Genomic DNA, 20,706 nt, shown 5'->3' with positions numbered 1-20,706 from the left:
GCCAAAAAACCTCTTCGCGCGCCGCGCCGCGGCTGCACACCGGACTCTCTTCCGCGGTTGCCGTGGTGCACGTGCTCCACCGCCGAACAAACCCCACGAATGAACAAACGCGGAAAAAGAGCAAAGCAAACGAGCGAATCGTACGGGAACTGCATTTGAAAGGAAAATACAAAGAACAACAAACAAGAGCGGCCGGTCGTTTCCCTCTCTTTTGCATCCGGAAGATTCATAGTACGGCGCGAAAGAGTTGGTCGTCTGCGAAAGTTTTGATGGTCGGCGAAAGTTTGTCGTCTGCTTACAAGAGGAGAAGGCCCCTTCGTGAAGCGTTCACTTGACGGTGTGTGTGTGTGCGTGTGTCTGTGCTCTCGACTTGGTGTATATCGAGCTATATATAACCGTCGTCCGGTGCTTTGGAAGAGGACGGCAATGTGGATGTAAAAGTGTGTTCCGTACATGTAGTGGATTGTGCTGCGTTGCGGTGGTGGCCGTCTCCGAAGTGATGGACAGCGATTCTCGAAAATGTGCGCTCGTGTGTGTGTCAGTGGGAATGTGCACGAAGCTCGTGCTGCCTTCGCGACAAGATTGTGATTTTTGTGTGACTCTAATGGATACAACTTTTTTTACCGACGGAGTGGGGCACCTCTGTAAAGGTAAGAAGCATCTTCATTCGTGCATTACTTTGCATATTCGCTTACGCTGCTTGTGTCCGAGCTGCGACGACTAGGGCGTGATACGCTGGCCTTTGAGGGAAAACGAAATTGTAGGGCGAAATCGTTTGTGTTTGAGATTGAGCCGGCGACACGGGTGTGTGTGTGTGTGTGTGTGTTTGTTATGTTGAGTAGGGGCACCACAATCGACCTTCCATCAAAACGACATTAGGTGTTTCGTTATCCTACTGGGGATATGTGTGCAGAGGGACTTACGCTGAGGATTATTTTGTGAAGCACACTGGCGTTTATTGTGGTGTTGGTATAGTCTTACTTTGTATGTCATGCCTCGTAGCTTCCTTGTGTGTTTGCGTTGTTGTTTAATTGCTTTTTTTTTTTCAACGAGCTGTTTGCCTTGAAATGTGTCCGCGATGTGCATTGTGTGATGTTTGAATTGCTTTAGAGGATTTCTTACGATAAAATTAGCACACGCAAAATGTGTTTGTGATTCTTAGGAGTCTTGTCTGGTCTATTAAACGGATCTCTAATTGAATGTTGAGGAAATGTATGCTCAATCCATCACGTCTGTTCATGATGAAAAGAAAGACACAATTGCGGGATAGCTTTAACCGTGCGTCTCGAGATAAGTGTTATGTTTGTCGCATATCATCTGTTTTACCGTGTCTATTTCTGGAGCTGTCCAGTCGCTCGGAAGGATTGACACTTATCTCGAACGGCTGTTCCACACCACCTCGTTCTCATTTTCAGCAGGCTGCAAGGAATCTTTCCGGCGCCGTAACTCGTCGTCATTCTGCTCCATAGATTCGCCGTTGGCGTTCAAGAAAACTACCACCCACACTGTCGGACCTTGCTAATACCACTTTCAAAAACGAAGCAGGTGAAGATCGTTTTAAGCCAACATCCGGCCTCATCAACGGCTTACGTAAATTAAAGTCGCCCGTAAGTGATTTCAACTTCTCAAGAAATAATTGCGGCTACTATCAAGGAAAGCGAGTGGCCTGATAGCACTTTCGGTAATAGTAATTCGTTTACGTTGCTAGCCTCGAATCGCACGTATACGCAAAGTTCCATGCATGGCAGCGGCGGCGTATAGTGTATAATACGGCCTTTTTTTATGTGCCCTCCTCCATACGCCTTTCGCCTCGCATCAGACTGAGGCCAGACGGGCAACGTGCTCACGAGGCACGAGGAAATGGCAAACAACGCAGAAGCGCGTGCACGCCTGGATAAACAAGGCTCCGGTGCCATCCGTCGAGACCGCAACTAACACATGTGTCAACGTTTCAACAGTACTGCACGAAGGTGTTCTGGGGTTACAGACAGCCCTGTTCTTAACTGCGCGGAAAGTTTGGGATTTGATCGAACAAATATGTTTGGGAGAACGACGAGTAACAGGGAGAACGATCTGAAGAAAATTCCAGGTTGAGGTTAGGTTGTGGCGTTATGTTAACCGAGCGCTGACCCTGCCTCTTCATGGCTCTGGGGTGAGGTTTGAGAACCGAAGAAAATTGAAGGGACTAGTGTCCCGACGGGATGGGGTTGCTGTCGTGTCGTCAACGTGAACGAGAGTTTATTTCGGTGATACACACACAGATGGCAAGTATACGGGTTGTTTGTGAATGGGGCATTCCGTGTTATCGAGACCTGCGCGTAAATATAGATTATACATGTAATAGTACAAGGTGTAGCGACGAACCAGTATCTGTGATGACAAGTGACGACTTTGGAACCGTACATTTTGTTGCCGTTTCGTACCACTGTATATCGACATATGTGTCGATGTCACCGATATTTTCCCAATCAACGTTATCGATGTTTCTAAAAATATCGGCAATTTATGGATATCGATACGACAAAGATATGTTGTCTCGCGGATGTCGGTGTATATCGGCAAAATATCCGTATGTTTTTGTTTCTTTTTTTTTGTGCAAAAACGTGTATACCAATAAAACATCGACATATATAGATATAGTGTCAATATGTGTACTCTATATTGTAATCGGTCTGTGTCGATATTTTTTATAAGTATCCATGTTTATCGATATTCAGGGTTCTTATATATTTTCACCACTATGCCTCAGTTATCTGGCTCCTTGAGCGCATACGTGAAAGACCCTCATTTAAGTCTCATACCAGCGTAAGATATACGCTTAGCTAACGGTGTGCTGTCATAGAGCAATATACCGGCTGCATGGCCGAGTGGGTGAAAGCAACAACAAAAACAACTTTATTTTGTAATGATGATTGGGGAGTTTCATCGCCAAGGGTGGATAAAAGCTTTCGCTCGTTTGTGGTAACCAAGATCGTGCTGAAAACTGAGAGGTGGTGGGTTCGAACCCTACCACCGCTCTGCTCTCCGTGGTTTTCCGGTAGATTCCCCAGAGCAATGTCGGCACAATTCCCCATTAACTGGGCCCAGGGCGCACGCTAACCCCCTGCCCCCCCACTCCGTCCTGCTGTCTTCTCTCCATCTGTCCACGTCTGTACACCACTTATAGCCACAGTAGCTTCGCGGCGCTAACACAGAATTTAAAAAAAATGCCCATGAAGCGTCCCTCTCCCAAATAAAAGGATAACAGCTGTGGACCCGTGCCGGTCTAGAGTACTCCCTCATCGCTGCCTTGTGATTGAACAGACATTTGGTCACGTGGTTTCTCTAAACCTTACCTTCTCTCATGCGCAGAGACGAACTGTAGTAGCATATGCACGTCATATATAATTTATATATGACGTATTATTCTTACACGCGTTTTCCTAATGTGCTACTCCTTCCAGTGGTTTTTGGTCTTAGCAATCACGAGGCAACGCTTAGAAACTATAGTCGACAAGATTAGATTAGAAGTGGAAAGAAAAAAATGGAAATGGAACTGATGCAAGAACTCAAACGCGATTCTGGCATGTGAAACGGAAAATTGACCAACTTCTGTAATCAGGTTAAGGGTAATTTGTAAGGGTAAGGGTAATCAGGTTAAGGCAAAATTGACCAACTTCTGTAATCAGGTCTGTCCATCTTGTATAATAGAAGACTCGTCACTGTACCGATATGAAAGGCAAGTAAGTAAATGCTGGACAGAATAGGTTTGGATAATGGTGGTGGTGGTGGTTGGTAAAATAACAAGGGGAGTTTGAATTCGCGCAAGCGAATTCTGCTACCCCCAAAAAAGAAAGACGGTACACCCCAAATTTGGATAATCTTTTTAGTCAACCATTCAGTTTCTTTTACACATTTAGCTCGAATTAATTAAACGTGTACAAATATGCACTGACATCCGCACTACAATAGCGTGTTGACTCATATCCACAGTTAGTCACTGACGACCACACGTCAATAAGCAAAGAAGATGGGCATTGCGATATATTAGGACCCGGTTTAATGACCTGGAACGGGTATTGTTGCAAAAATGAATAGGAAGAGAGAGAGTACCCCGTTTGTCTGGTGTCCCAGTTTATAAGTGGTGCCGCGGGAGGACGCCCTTGCGTATCCGTATTTTGACGTTGGTGCTTCCCTGAGTTAGGCCGTTGAGGTGTTTCCGGTCGCGAGAGCAGGTTGCTAACTAGTTTAAAAATTATTTTCCGCTGGTAGTGCGCGTTCACTTACAGACTCTAAAGGTTTAGTCGATGATAAATGAGTTAATACTTTAATCGTATGTTCAGTGATTTTGTGATTGCTCGTACCGTAAACGTGGCGAATGATTAGAGCTACTTGGCCAGATATCCTCGCTGTTACCGCCGTACAGGGAGCACTCGAAGGAAGGCTGTTCGCATGGCTTCCGTGTTGTGTACTTTTTTTGCGGGACTACGGTAGTTTCGGGTCTTTAACGCGCACCTCATATAATGCGCGCCAACCCAAAATTAGGCATAATGAAAGTGAAATAAAGTTAAAATCCGGGCGAGTTGGTGATTCATTGTGAAAACGATAACAAAAAAAAGACAGTGCAAGGGGGCAACGAAAGGGATAAAAAGCGAGACAAACACAGCACTGCTCCGGCATTTATACAAATAGGGCTCAGGCGGCGTGACGTCAATCCCTAAATGGAGGAGTGAAAGAGCGGCGGTCACAAGAGAAAGAGTGTCGTCCATATGCCTCGTAACACTGTGAGACGCCCGTACGGTCGCGACGTTCCTTTTCTCAAGGTCGCGCCTTCATTGGTTCTTAGGGAATGACGTTTTCTCGTTTTTCCAGAGAGGGAATTCCGGCATACTCTCAACATCCGGCATCTGCTCTTGTCATGTATGCCGTCGAATAACAGTCAAACTACTCCACGTGGGTCAGTGGTCCACAAGGAATAAAATGACGCTATAGTGCATCTCATGTGGCGAATTCCCCCATTCATCATCATTAATTTATCTGTGGTTGTTGTTTGTTGTCCCTTTGAACGGTATATGGTTGTTTCATAGGGGTGTATACTTAAGCACAGTTAGTTAAGCATGAAATTTCATAACATTGCAGTTTATCTTTTTAAGTCTCTGCTATGACAGATTTAACCAGGACGCACAGAAAGAAAATTGAAGGGGGATGGGCGCTGGAACGTGCATGGCTCTCTCTCTCTCTCTCTTTTTTTTTTGCTTGCTTTCTTTCCTTTTTTTCTTTCTTATAAGTAAACACTATACCGCCGTGATTACAACATTTGCGTAAAGCAAGTTGGAGACCACGTCAGGCTGTACGTCGAGTCAAGAGATCCGCTTGCGTTAAGCATTCATGTTATTTCCATAAAGCTTATAGCTAAACGAATATTGCTACTGAGTTCTATGCGTTTTCATCTGCGATAGCATCGCAAAATACCTGTTCCGCACAGGCTTCTCGTGAGCTTTCACATTTTGTATATCGATTGATTGTTTGGTAAAAGACAAAAATGGAGGTGTTAGTCCCAAACCACATTTTGTGGATCGCCTTTCATGCAATTGCTTTTTCACCGAACAGGACGCGCAAGGATGAACTTGCCACGCCACTCAATGTTTTCTCGCTGTCTCTCACCTCGATAGCAATGCTCTAGACCAGCGAATTGGAGTTTTATTCTGAACATATCCATTTAATATTTTATCTTATCATTTTCGTTGCCTTTAGGTCCTATGCTTTCCAAAGAGTAACGGGTGGTACAAGATGAAAAGAAACACGACACAATGCAAATGAAAGATGTGAAAAGAATCCCGCAGATGGACGCAATGCTGGTGGAGAGTGATGTGAGTTAGTTAGGAAGGCGATTACTATCAGCATCATAGTCCAATGGACACAGCGTTCGCTCGTTGGTCGTACGTCCACGGTCGTGGTGAAGACTGGTAGGTGGTGGGCTGGAACCCCAGCACCGGTTGCGCTGTCTCAGGCTTCTCCTGTCGGCAGACTCTCCAGGCGGATGCTGGCACAACTCCCCTTGAAGTCGGCCCAGGACGCACACTGACCTTCCGCCTGCTGCCTTCGCTTCTTCTCTCCATCTACCCCTCACGTCTGTACGCTGATCATACAGCAACAGTTGCTTCGCGGTTGTAAAATGAATTTCGAAAATGGCGATTCAATATGAGTAGCTACAGAGAACGAAAATGGGCCGAGAGCAAAATAACACGAAGAGAATAATAATAAAATCATAAAATACACATAATATACCAATAAAAATAATACGATATAACAATAAAATGTAACAAATAAAGAAAACAATAAGAGAACAAGAATTTAGGCGAATAGCCATTTATTTGTGTTCGTGGAAGCGCATTTCTGTCCATTGCCCCCCCGCCACGGGTGACCTGCTTTGGTCGCAGGAGGCATGCTGCCAGTTGGCACGTGGGCCTGCAAGGCGTGCCTCCTATACAGTACTGACGTTACTTCATTGAGATCTCTGACATGAGGCACAAATTTATCGCGGAGCAAATTCGCCATCGGAGGCCTGCCAACAATTCCGGGTCTGCTTGCGTAAAAGGCCGATCTTCGAGCCAGAGTTGTGTGTGATAAACGACCGCTATTTGGCGCAGGATGAGTAATCACCAATGGGACGAGTAAATCATACCTAACTGTACGCACACCTGCCTGCTCTATCATAATCACTTTGGACAAGCTTTTTTGGGAATCTAATATATTTGGAAATCGAAACGGGACATTCCTTCTGCAACTGAAATAAACGCCTGATGGCGAATGGCAGCAAGAATACAAGGACAAATGTAGAAGTAGACAGGACACCTGCAGACTCTCAACTGAGGTTTAATCATCATGAACCTATACCAACTACCCCGGATTGTTCCTATTGTGCAATAAACGCCTGTAACCGTGACATGTTGATACGTCCCTCATCAGAACGCAAATGTCGTTTCTAAATTCTATCTCAACCTGTTACTGTTCCCGCCATGTGTCGCTAACTAAGTAGTGGAATGGTGGCGGCACTTTGGTACCAACGTATTCATGATAGAGTGCAAAGACGACACGCGCAAACACATTTGTGCGTCAACATGTCACACATGTGTGTGACATGCGAAGAAATGTGCACATGTCATACGTGTGCGCAAACATATTGCGATGTGTTGCGTTGGTCCGTTTCTGTGTTTGCGTGTGTCTTCTTCGCACTCTATCACGAACGTTTCGAGGCCACTGTGGAATATGTGCCTCGAGGAAATGCGTATCTCTCATATTGTCTGACAGCTGCTCGACGATCTTAGGTTGGTACACCACTGCGCATATCTTCATTAATAACCTTCTTGTCTTTGAGACGGATAAATCAGACATCGCTAATGCGCGTTTTACAAAAGGCCCTGACACGCATGAGATGTTCCAAACGCCTGTTCGACCACGGTCTTCTGTACCCTGTAATTAGCTCAGATATATACCATGTGTCCCGATAAGTTCGTTTATAGTTTGCTTTTCGCAACCCTTCCTACTAAATATTTTGCCGGTATTTGCTAATAAGTTTCCTGGACGTGTACCCTTCATTCGTGTTTTAACAGTCTATGCGACACCTCCAATCACACACTTATTCGCAAGACCAGCAAAGTTAGTGCATAGATTCCACACAGTACCATTGTTTCCGTACGATATCTATTCGACTTGCTAGTAGAGTCCTTTCAGGTGAATGTTAGGTGGGCTATTGTAAGGCTACACGCAGGCGTCACTGTGCAAATCTACTGCTTTCTATGCCACGCCAGTCCCTGAAAGGCATTCTATTGTTCGGGACGAAGGTGGCTCATTTATTTTGAACGCCTCTTTTATGTCTCTTTGTGCATGCGGTGTGAATAGAGATAACAACAATCACGCACGCGTTTTGTCATCCCTCGTATACGGCTTCTCTTATAACGAGAAGGTTCGCCGCGTCACTCTCGAAACTCTACCTTTTTATTGAAGTGAGCAATTAAAAAAAAAAAAAAAAGAACAGCTGCCTTCAGTTAAAGTGAAGAGCACGGCAAGTATGAACTGCCCAGACAGCTTTCTTCTCCTCGTTTTCGGCGCAGTTTAGATCAAGTGAGCTACCTTCGCCTGTATTACTGTAGAAACCCTTTAATTTTTAGCGAATCGGGCAGGGCACATATTCCCGGCCACTAAGTTTCGCGGTTTAATTGGCGTGCTCTGTGGTAAGTACGGGGTTGCCCGTATAGCGCACTTGATAAAAGCGACATTCGACATGCTTCTGCGGTGAAGGAGTTAAAATTGGATGAATGATTAGACCAGCCTCAGAAGAGACTTTCCGTCATGTTCGGCTCAAGTTCTTACCAGTGACTTGTACAACCAAAAGTGAAGATAAAGTTTGCGATTCTAGTATACGTTAAATCTTGCCAAAAAATTTGAGGTGCCCTTACAGTTCACGGTATTCACGAAAATTTAAGGGGATCATGAATAGATTCTCGAAACCTCTGTAAGCATATGTAATGCATTCCAGGCCGCTAATACATTCGCCATGCGGAGCATGAACAACATATTGGTTACCATAATGGATATATTAATTAAAAACCACGGCAAAAAAGGCGACCGCTGCGACGCGACCATTGCGGCGCAGCGGAGTAAGTAGCTGTGACGTAAGAAGCAGGTGACCTTCCCCGATGGCGGACTGGCTCCGGCCAACATTGGAGTGAGCAAATGATGCAAATGACGTCAAGCCGCTCGACGCTTTCTTTTCGTTTCTTTTCTTTTTCTTTTTTTTTTTTTTTGCACGTGAAGTGCGCCCGCGTTGAATGCATTATGGGGAAAATCAGAAATACGCGTATTTCCGCTAAAAGTCATCCTTGAGAACCATTCTCCACCGAGAACTCGTTACGGAACTTTTTAGAGAATAAGGTTGTGTAGTATTTCTTTTCTATACATTACGTGTCGGTCATTACGCGCAAGGACTTTTTCATGGCACCTCCTTTTTAAATAGCTCAAGCTTCGCTGTATGGGCACACTTCTCGTGTTACAGGGTGATCGTTTTGCCTGCAAGCATGAATGCGGTGCAAGACCTCCAAATGTATGTGTACGTCGTGACGATTTAATTTCCAACTTTCTTCTACATCGTTTTGTTTCTTGATCGGTATTTCCCAGACTGCAAGGAAATTAAATAGCCTGTGTGAAGCATAATATCGGTGCGTGACGGGGGTTGTGTGAACAGCATACGCCGTTGTTGGCCTCACGAGATGGGCAATGCTGCTCTATGAGAAGCGGGACACGAGCCAGTAGGAAATGAAATGAAATGAATTGCAACGTACAAAATTCGTCAGCACGGTCAGCAAAACACGTCAGCACGGTTTCCGCATTGGATGATCGACAGAAAAAGCCTTGCTTAAACAGAAGGAATTAATCATCATAAATCTTGAACAGAAGCTATTAACACTAGGCACTTTTTTACACGTGAGACAAGCATTAGATTATATATATACCATATCTTACTTTGTAAATTGAGCCACTACGGTGTGCGAGGCATGGCTTTGAAGTTGTTTCAATCATATTTACAACAATGTGAACAATACGTCAATCTGGGGTGTCGCGCTGAGTCATCTTTCTAAAATATATCTTGTGTAGTCCCACAGGGAAGTACTACTGGGATCTCTTCTCTCTATTATATATCTTAGTCATATAATCAAACTTTGTGATAACTATGAACTCATTTCCTATGCAGACGACTCGAGTATATTTTTTAGCGGTTCTAATATAGATGCTGTAGTTGATGTTGGAAACGTTGTGCTCTGCAAATTGGAAAAATGGAGTGATCAAAATTGTTGCGCATTAATACAAGTAAAACAAAGGTTGTCATCTTTCACTCAAAAAATAAACTGGTGAATGTAAATAAGAGCTTATTATATTCCAACTATGTTCCTGAACTAGTTAAGACGGCAAAGTGTCTCGGAATTATTTTTCCTGAACAATTACTTTGGGATGAGCATGTTGATTATATTGAAAATAAACTCTGCAGAGCTGTATAGGTATGACCGCTAGATGCGGACATGTGTTTGCGTTTAGAATTAAGTTATTGTTGCATAACTCCCTTTTTATGTCTCGCTTACAGTATTGTCACTTAATTTAGGGAACTACTTCAAAGGAAAATTTAAACAGACTTCTAGTAGTGCAGAAAAAAACATTCGAATTATAGCTAATATTGGTTACCGTGACTCTACTGAAAAGTACTTTAAGATGCTTAACATTTTAACCGTGTTCAGTTTGTATGAATACTGCCTAGTCTGTTTGTATAGGCAAATGTCTAAATGTCCAAGTGTTATTAAGTAGAATTATGTGTCGCCCAGGGTAGCATTCTTGGGCCTCTACTTTTTATTCTGTACGTAAACGATCCCGTAAGCACATCCGCATGTGCGAAATATATAATGTATGCAGATGATGTTACATTGTTATTTTATTCTGACACGTTTGAGGACGTGATTGAACAAACAAAAATGGCATTAAGTAGTATTCATTGTCGGGCACAAGCTACTCAGTTAAAAATTCTTACGAGCAAGAGGCTATTATATTCAGACAAAAAAAAATCGTTGAAACACCACATGATCCACAGCTTGGTACTGATAAAGTAGAAGCTGTGGAAAATATTAAAGCATTAGGAATTGTTTTGAACAGTCAGTTGAGCTCGGATAATCACGTAATAACTCTAATTACTAAACTTTTCTGAATTACGGTTGCTATATGTCGACACCGTTACCTGCTTCCAATTAAAGTTAAGTGTCTGTTATATATGTATTTTCTTCTTTTTGTCACACATGAATTACGGCCACATAGTATGTATCCGGGCCAACCACTACTGGAAATACAAATGAAACTTATGCTCTACAACAACAACAACAACAAAAAAAAAACCTTTACCCAGCATAGGTATAGCGAGAATGACACTGTGCAATCAGTCGACCTTCGAAGTCGAGACCTTCCTCCAAATCCGCGTGTGCATTCTGGTAGACATTTTGAATGCTGACATGTTCCCGCGCAGAAGTACTTTACCGTTCATTTTCAATCGTCTCATTATACACGATATCGATCTTCTGTGAACCTCACGAAACCAACAACCGCAGATAATTCCTCAAATTTAAAATTAAATTACGCCGCCTCACTCTACTTATCAGATGAAATATATTTTGTCGTTGTTGTTATGTTTTTTGCAGTGCGATGGATTGATTGATTGATTGATTTAAAGAAATAAAATTGAGATTTTGGCTTCGCTAGTGTGAGGGCACCAACTCTACGCCACTTGCGCCACGTACATGGGTGGAAAACGCCTGGAATGGTGCTGCTACTGCTGACAGAGAGTGTTCAACAGTAGTTGTGTGTAGGACTTTGTATTGTAGTGCTATGTTAATGTACAGGGTGTACCAAAAAGAATCATCCGATTTCAAAAGGCTATATCTTTTACACGCATGTACGTAGAACCTCGCGGTAAATTTTAAAATACACATCTGAATAGCCAGTTTCCTTATGGTTTTCACAAATGCTCAATAAGCCCTCCTCCGGACGCACGGCATATATCTACACGATAGTCACGATAATCGTTTCATACTTGAGCGAACATGTCTAGTGTGCACTTAATTGTGTCCACATGCACTTGTTGAAACGCGGAGAACACAGAATGCTTTCTGCTGCTTCGTTGCGACGTCGACGCGTTACTGGCAACAAAGTGAAACTTCACAGTCGCACCGAAATTCATTGCAGACGACCGTCTGCGTCGTCCGCGAGAAGTCCGTTGCAGTGCATCGTTCGCTAGAAGTTCCTTGCTAACGATCATCCGCATCGTTCGCAGACGATTCTTTGCATCGAGTTGGGAAACTTAGTCTTCCACGTATATTTTAAAGTTTACTGCAAGGTTCTATGTTCATGCATGTAAAAGATGCAGCTTTTTGAAATCAGATGATTATTTTTCACAGACCCAGTATATTGTCTAAGTACGTTGTGGAATTGTATACTGTGTTGCTGCTACCGCCTTCTTTTTGTAGATGTCGGTGGACTCGTCAAGCTGCTCTTTGCCGCTTTTATCCCAGGCACAACCAATCGGCGAATGGGAAATAAAGGTTATCACTGAAAAGATCAAACGAGGGTGGCATCACTTTGAGTTTGAGGAGTCCGGGAAGCGTAGTTCGGGAACAAGGACGAAGTTGACGAGGAGACATCGGAGAAAAGGACGAGGCAGACTGAGACCCAGCAATGGGGGTGGGGGGGTTGACGCCATGGAGAACAAAGAATGAGGTCTGCTTACTCGAAGATGGCGGCAAGTTTCACTCCGTCACAAAGGGCAACGAGCAATGAGACTTTAACGACACGATACGCAAGGGGAGGTGAGGCAGGAAAGGGAACGCAGCATTACTGTTGAACAAGGACCAGTGAACCCTACTGCTCTGTTCGCTGACTGCGGACCGAGTGGCAGAAGCCGAATGGGCAGGCGCGCGCATTCGGTCAGTCAGCCGTTTATTTCGTCCTCTTTAGAGGCAAAAACGAAACCAAGTGTCAGCTGGGTTGAACATCGTCAACCAACAATTACACCGTCTCAGAAAGGACCGAATATGGTGCTTGATACTGGATCCATGGAACTAAAAGCGCTAAAACCATACGAGAACACGGCCAGATAGTTCACACACAGATAGATTCGCCCCAACGGATCAAAGCCAAGAGTGTACCGCTGTCCTTTTGCATTTCATGTATTTGTACCTGATGTTTTAAACTGTCATTGCTGGTTTCGAGCCCATATCTCCTCCTGTTCCTCGGTGTTCTCTCGTTCATTTCGTCCTCGCTCTGAACTCTTCAAACTCGATGAGATGTTAAGGTCGTTGCGATCTTAAGCGTGTCTATACTTACTAACATTTGCTCCGATAGTTTGGTAACGTTGCTTCCTTGTCATATTTATAGTATCAGCGTAAATACATAGTGCGCTTCTAATAATCATTTTCCTTCTATTGCACTGTGGAGTCTCATAATTAAACTTGTAGTTTGTAACACATGTATTTCCGGGATATACTAATGTTCTCTATGTGCGCGAGACAAAGAGTGTTTGAAAAATATGCGGGAGGCGAGATAAGGTGTACACAGGAAAGGAGATTATGGAAATGCTGACCCTCATAACGGAGAGCTATATACTCCGAAACCGTTAGGAAGCAAGAGCAAATGTGCCCATGGTTACACATGCATGTATCAAATTTTAGCAAGGCACCAACACACGAGGTACCCAGAGGTTCTTGGATTGCTGATCGAGTTCAATTAGAGAACCGTAAGAAAGTTCCTAGATTTAACCGGCTTTAGTCACTCCATGTAGAAGGCCTGCTGCTGTTCACTGGCACATTTCAATGAGGGGACTCTGAAGTGATTGACTGATTGATTTGAAACAAAAATAAAATGGGGATTTCGCGGCTTCACTATTGTGTGAGACCAGCAACCCCATGTCACTTGCACCAGTTACATCGGTGAAAAACTATTGGAACGATGACGACCTGTGAAGTGTCTACATCAAATGCACACAGATATAACATCTCTCCTGGACATGCGTCACATACAATAAATTTTTCCTTCTCCTTCTATGCAGTATGGCGGCGGTGGTGGTGGTGGTAGCGTAAACCGGCAGTATGGCGGGCATACATATAACCTATATGCAGAACCTATAACAGACATGATAATGATGATGGTGATGACGACGACGGTGGTGGTGGAAGTAAAAAAAAAAAGAGAGATATAGGCTAGGCCGAATTTAACGTGGAGCCCATTGCAACTCCAGAGCTGTTATCAGCACTTGCCTAGTATCTTTAATACAACTGACTGGTGCTGGGATGCGGGATATCACGAATCCCGGATGCTTATTACATCCCGAAACCTCGGGATTTCTGGATTGTTTTTCGCAATCGACATTGTCAGTATTGGAATCTAAAAAAAAAGAAAACGATCGCAATCGCGACAAAGAACTGTGAATCATTGAGAGTTTAATGATTATTAATTTCAAGCACAGGTTTGAATGCCCTGCAGTTCTTTTGTCCTTAGCTGCCTCCGAAGCATCGTAATGGCGTCCTAAGCATATCAGTGGCTATAAATATATAAATAATGGCGTTCGGATATCTCCTTCCTTGCGTGGTGCGGTGAGAGGGCTTCGACTGTCGACGCCCGTCCCATGATACTCGCGCCGGAGCTCCGTCATTGCTTTGCTCTTTCGACGGGTTCGTCGGCGTCGAACGGCGCGTGTGGCGTCATGCTTGCGAAGAGCCGAAAAACGAAAACTAGGAATAAAAACAGACAGGCTGGTTATCAGACGGGTGGGTTTAGATTCTACGACGAGAAGAATGGCGACTTCCCGCAGAAGTCAGGCGATTCAAGTAGCGTGTCGTTTTACTTGTTGCGCGCCAAAGATGGACTGGGCGCCAAGCGCTGGAGATATGTAGCAAAATACCGAAACATTTGGGGCCTCCTACGAAAGCCTTCTACACACCTTCTTCTACACACACGTCTCCTTGAATGTACACTCTCAGAAAAAAGAGTAGAATCGGTACACCTTTTGGGGGGTAACCAGAGGTCGGCATTTTGACTCACGATCACTCACGATCACAATTATCTGATAAGGCGTAGCGACCTCACACTCACTTTGAACCCAAGCAGCAAAATGTACTGAAAGTCGCGTGCAATAGGGGTGGACGGGTAGGCGGAAGGCCTTGAACAGACTCCTAAAACTAAAGAACATTGATAATACACATACCGTCCACCCCTATTGCACTCGACTTTCAGTACATTGTGCTGCTTGGGAACTGAGGTGAAGGTCGATATCGCGCCCTGTATCTCGCACCCGCGATAACGATATTTTGAGCAGCTGCATATTGCCAGATCATCGAGGACAACGCCAGGCGGGTTGCCAGGCGGGTCTCACACGAGTTACTATGAATGATCGCACTTTCACGGCCACGAAATCAAGAACCAACAACACACGCAATATTGATTACGCCATATATTAGTGCACTCACGAGATAATATGAAGCATCACACACAGACATGTACAGCCGAGTTACTTGATAACAAAACTTGTTTGTAGCGACCTTGATCGAGACTGAATGTCATGCAGGGGCGCCGCTTGACTCAGCGTATCTCTTCATAATGCGTATATGTTTGATGGAGGACGAATCATACACGGTTACGGTTTTCAATTTTGATAAACGGATTGGGAGCACAATGAATATTCCCCATTGTTTTTTTTTTTTCATATCTTTTAAAAAGCGTTAATACGTGACGCCTATTATAGCCGGGAGAGCGACGAGCAAATTAAAATTTTGCGCATAATGCAAAACTCTCTAGCCCGTACTCGAAAGGAGAAAAGCAATGTTGAGCAATTAAAGACGTCTTTGCCGCCTAGTTAGCTTAGGGGGCTGCTGGTTCTCGGTAATCAGTGAAAACCACCAATAAAAGTAGGCAGCGGTCGATGAAAATGATTTATTCACCGTTGACCATCGGACTGAGCGCATCAAATCAATCAATTTTAATTCCATTGGCTTCATGCTGAACTACAATGAATACAACGAATGAAATCGTCCCAAATAAAATAAGTAACCAAGCATTGTATCTCGCTTGCCACAGCCCACAAGTTAAAATTACTCCTGTTTGATAACGAAGCGCGCCAGATCTTCAACTTGTCGTTACCCCTGTGGTGGTGGTGGTGGTGGTAGTGGTGAAAGGGCTCGCCCTTGTCGGCCTCACATAGGTGGGCAACGTCACGACTCATGGCCTGGGGGAATGTGCGTCCTGGGCCGACTTCTAGGGGTTTTCCTCAGACGCTTTCAGACATATGTCGGCACAGTCGTTACCCCGCAACACGCGCTACCATAGCGTCATACTAAAACAGAGATTCGCCACGAGCCCTTGCGCGAGCCTGTACACACCCGGTTTGGAGCGCGCGAACTTTAAATATAACGACAACGATCGCTACATTGTCGTGCTATGGTGATCAGACCGGGGGGGGGGGGGGAATATAGGTTTATTGCAAAACAAAACACACGAAAGACCGTATCAGGTAGCTATGCCGCCTTTAGCCGATATAGGTTCCTATCTACGCTTGTAGCAAAACAAACAAACGTGAAAGTTGATGATTGGGGCGACTGGATCAGAGCGTTCGAAGTGTACATGGGACGTTCCTGCTACACTTCACGCTTACTGTCTTTCCATTTAAAATATGTCCCATTTAAAATATGAAATATGCGTGGTAGGCGAAGTGCTCACGCAGCAACTAATCAATAAAACTGAATGCACGAGTGACATGAGCGATTTGGCCAAATCAACACGCATATACGCACCAGTGCCAGCCCAAAATCACCTACTCAAAAACTTGTTTTGCATAACAGTGAGTATGTGGCATGCGCGGTTGCAACATAGACGCCCAGGTACCCATTTATGTACCACACATTTACAGCATTTACTCTTGAAGCTGACCGGCAAAAATAGAAATGAAAATGTCCTTATGCAAAACACACCGAAAGCAAGTGCGACTGTGTAGTAGCACTTTGAGCATCAACGTCAGACCGATGTAGAAAAAAACTGCAACCTCGCGGCAAGATGAGTGCGGACTTACAAGATAATGGTTGTGAAGGGAACTCATTTCGTTCGGAGCCCTACAGTGGTTCCCGTTAGTACCGCTGTGTGACGTAGCAGCGAGCGCACTAAGCAAGTACACGATACCTCGCTGCAGCGTGAGCGCGATCACAATAATCGCGTGGCCATGTCGACGTGATAGCAGATTATTGCATAGGTACTGCCATGCTGAGTGAAACGAGTGGGACTCATACACTCGATACGATCGGTGATCGTGATTGTGCGTATCGTGAGTTATCACGCTCATGAGTTTTTTTGCCGAGGTCAGGGGGTAACTGACTTGCTACATATGTTGTGCCCGAAAGGTTGTGAAGTTGTTAACACCCCATGAAAGGGTGCAACATTACCACATGCAGCAGGTAACTGTGCCACCTATAGAAGGGTAATAATAATAATAATAATAATTCGGGGCTTTACGTCGCGAGACAACTGAGATCATGGGCGACGCCACAGTGGTCGGGTCTGTGGATTAATTTTGGCCTCCAACGTGAGCCGAAATCTGGACACACTGTTCACCACATTTAACGTCCGTCGCGGATGACGGCGTGTCATGCGCAACTTGTACCATTCCCCCAAGTTGCCACCGTCCTCGACCAGGTTCGAACCCGCGATCTAGGGGATCACCAGACAGACACGCTTCCGGCAGAAGAGACGGAAGAGACGCAACATTTGTGGTAAATGCACACAGTCGCAAGATTTGCAAGGTTTTATCACCCTACCATGAAGGTGGTTACGAGGGCAGTCACACCCCTTGTGGTCTTGAGCAAGGAGGTAACGTACGCGTAAGATGGTCACTCGTGGAGTTACCACCTTTGTACCTACGTCTTTCTTTTTTTTTTTTAGATTAGCGGCGAAACATCCCACTATATACATCATCATTACGTATTTGTTGTTTCTGAGACTGTAACATGAAGCTTTCACTGGGCAGATTACCATGTTGAGTTTCGCTTTTTCTGCAAGATTAAAAGTCCGGGGACATTCGTTTCCTGTTCCTTCTCAGGTTTCGATGCTTCTATGGTTGTGTTTTAGAAAGCTTGGTATCGTCCAGTAATAAATACATGGAGTGGCGCTATATATACACGTGCCGACCGCGAATAAAGCTACTGAGCCTCGTCATTGAGGAGAACGAAAAAAAAAGCGTCGTCAGTTTATTTGTACATAAGAAGCGTGGCATACTAACACGCAATGGAAAGCATTAAGTTATGACGAATGTTTCATTGACATGCAGAGGCATAGCACTGAAGAGGCACTCACGCAGAACACAGAAGAAGTTGAATTGTTGCGCATGCGCACTGTCTCGGTCTTATCTCGGATTCATCAGGAACAATCACGAAATCCCGGAAATGAAAAAAGAAAAAATTACCCGTGATTCCCAACACTACGGCTGACATGACACGCCCTGTCACTTAACATAAAAAAAAAAGAAAAAGAAAGAAAAACCGCCAAAAGACACCCATAGACACATCACCTAATAGAAATCAGCAGTTATAGCCTCAACGTGCACCTCCACGGTTTTAAAATATCGAATAAATGAGCAGTGTCTGGAATAGAAAAACAAGATCAATAATATATCGTACGGTTATCGGGGGGAAAAGTGGGGGAATTGGGGCTTTGAAACGGGAAGAAGGGAATTTTATTTTACAGCGTTCGGGTGAAGCGGGGGTCTTGCATGCACCGCTTCCTGGAGGCAAAAAAACGTAACGTCAATATAGACAGCAATAAAAAGTGCAAATCAATGCGACTCAGGCGGAAGAAAGAAGCATGAAAGAAACCGAGAGCATCGATTAAAGTCGAAGCGCCGACTTGATGTGACATTTTTAGAAGTAATATCTCGTATATTTATTTTCGCGCTCTCGATTTTTCTATTATTACAGTTTTTTATCGATACTTTTTCGCGAGGAGTACGCTCACGACGGGTCCCCGCCGTTTGAGAAGGGGACATTATATCTATGTCAACGTTGTGTATAAGTCTGCGGAATGTATAAACTGCGTGACCATCTATGTTCCTAGAAAGGGTGAGTCAGTTCAGAGCAGCATATACAGCTTACAGATGACGATGCCGAGTAAATGTCTGTTTTGTATGAGGTGCGTAAGGGAGAAAGTTACAAAAAAAGAGAGAGAGAGAGAGAGAGCGCGATGTAGAGGGAAAAATGGAGACACTCCCATGCAGACAGCGGCTCCAGAACACATTGTGTGCGTGTTCAACCAAGACGATAATCAGCTTCTGGGAATATTGTGCGCGTCGAGTTTGGACTCGCTTTTTTGAACCTTTCAGGATTCACCCTTCTTAATAAATGGTGGATTGCATCCTCAGATTCAGCACATATGATACAATGTGAACTAGGAATAATCTCGTTGAGGGTCAACAACGGCTCGGAATCTTATCTATAAACACTTCCTTTCCAAGCATCGCAAAAATGCCTCGGGGGCACTTCCCAGTATCCACGTAATATTTAACCTACGTCCATCAACGTCCTTGCAAGTCAGCCAATATATCTTACAAGTTTTCTATTTGGTCGCTCGTCCGTATTTTTGCGCAGACTAAATATTTGCGGCACATTTCCAGGAGAGTGGAATAAATGCGTTGCTCAGAATGCTGCCACGACATTCTATTTGCGTTTCCAGATAAATATTTATTCCCGTCGCCCGTATCCATCGTCGCCCGAGATGCCCATTACTCGCGTCCAGCCTCTTTGGGCATTTCGCTCGCCACTGTGCTCCTATTTGGGCACGCCAATGGTTTACATCCTTGGTTCTTGTCGTAAAAATGTACGAAGTGACCGTAATGGGCAATACTGTGAAGCATTGGTAACGTAAATGCTACGAAGCATTGGCGAGCTGTGGAGATGTCCCACCACCATTCACCTGCATTAACTATAGCGCTACAATGAGATCAGTTTTTCTTTCCTTTTTTTACGCCGTTTCTGTTACATTATTTACCCCTTAGAGAATGGACTGTATAATGAAATAAAAATATGGATATTTCAGTCCCTCTTATTTAGCGCTCGTGTAATATCGTTGTCACTTGTTGATATATTATAATACATCATCCTTTTGAATGTACGTATATTGCATGTTGATGGTTATAACTTTCCCAGTGCCAAATTTTAGCATGTGGTGTACATACGTACATGTCGAGGCGATTCCAAACCAAGTTGATGATGATAATAATAATAAGGACCGGATAAGGTGGCGATGCATGGTTTTCCGTCGCGTGATCGACAACTGTAACCATGAGCGACACCGCAGTGCGGTCGGTCTGTGGATTAATTTTGTCCACCTGTCGGCACACATCAAACAACGTCGACACGAAACAGCCATATACGATATGGGTATGGCTAGTCCTGGGGTATACTCTCTATGATAATATCCTTGTCTTGTGCTTGTATATCACAATATTATTTGAAAGCGACATGTTATAATATTTTCGCATTATACGAATTGAAAATTTCGGCGACATGGATGACAAAAGCGTTCCGAGTATTATGAGTAGGGATGTGCCAACCGAATCCGCGAATCCTCGAATCCTAGGCAGGGATTCGAGATTCGGCAATCCGAATCCCAGTGTCCAAAATGGCGAATCGAATCTTTCGAATCCACCAGCCACGTTTGTTTGTTTCTTTTTTAAAATTGGCGCCTCCGGAGTCCGCCGGAAGCTTGATTGGTCGGCGTGTGTTTTCTTGTTTGATTGTTTATATTGTTCTAAGGGAACTGTGACGACATATGTCTGAAAGCGTCTGAGGAAAACCCAGGAAAACCCCCAGACAGCACAGCGGGCACCGGGATTCGAACCCGGGTACCTCCCGGTCTCAGCGTGACATGGCCTTAGAAGTCGGCCCAGGACGCACATTCCCCCAGGACGTCAGTGGTGACGTTGCCCACCTCTGTGAGGCCGACAACGGCGAGCCCTTCCACCACCACCACCACCACCACCACCACCGTTTACATTGTTCTCATGTGGGGAAAGTTCCCCATTCATCATCATTAATTTATCTGTTGTTGTTGTTGTTGTTGTGGACTGAAAGAGTTCAGGCAGGAACTCTTACGTTAAAATTATTA

At 44.4% G+C, this 20,706-nt stretch overlaps 1 long non-coding RNA gene across 1 annotated transcript; it reads left to right on the top strand.

Moving 5' to 3' along the window:
• The first annotated feature begins 1,359 nt into the window (after window positions 1–1,359).
• Window positions 1,360–6,925, top strand: LOC135383122 (uncharacterized). The gene is made up of 2 exons (XR_010419680.1): window positions 1,360–1,607; window positions 5,734–6,925. It is a non-coding gene; the product is annotated as an uncharacterized LOC135383122 (long non-coding RNA).
• The last annotated feature ends 13,781 nt before the right edge of the window (window positions 6,926–20,706 follow it).

This window comes from Ornithodoros turicata, chromosome 2 (assembly GCF_037126465.1).
Source record: "Ornithodoros turicata isolate Travis chromosome 2, ASM3712646v1, whole genome shotgun sequence".
Classification (NCBI taxonomy): domain Eukaryota; kingdom Metazoa; phylum Arthropoda; class Arachnida; order Ixodida; family Argasidae; genus Ornithodoros; species Ornithodoros turicata.
This window is presented reverse-complemented; position numbering and strand designations above follow the sequence as displayed.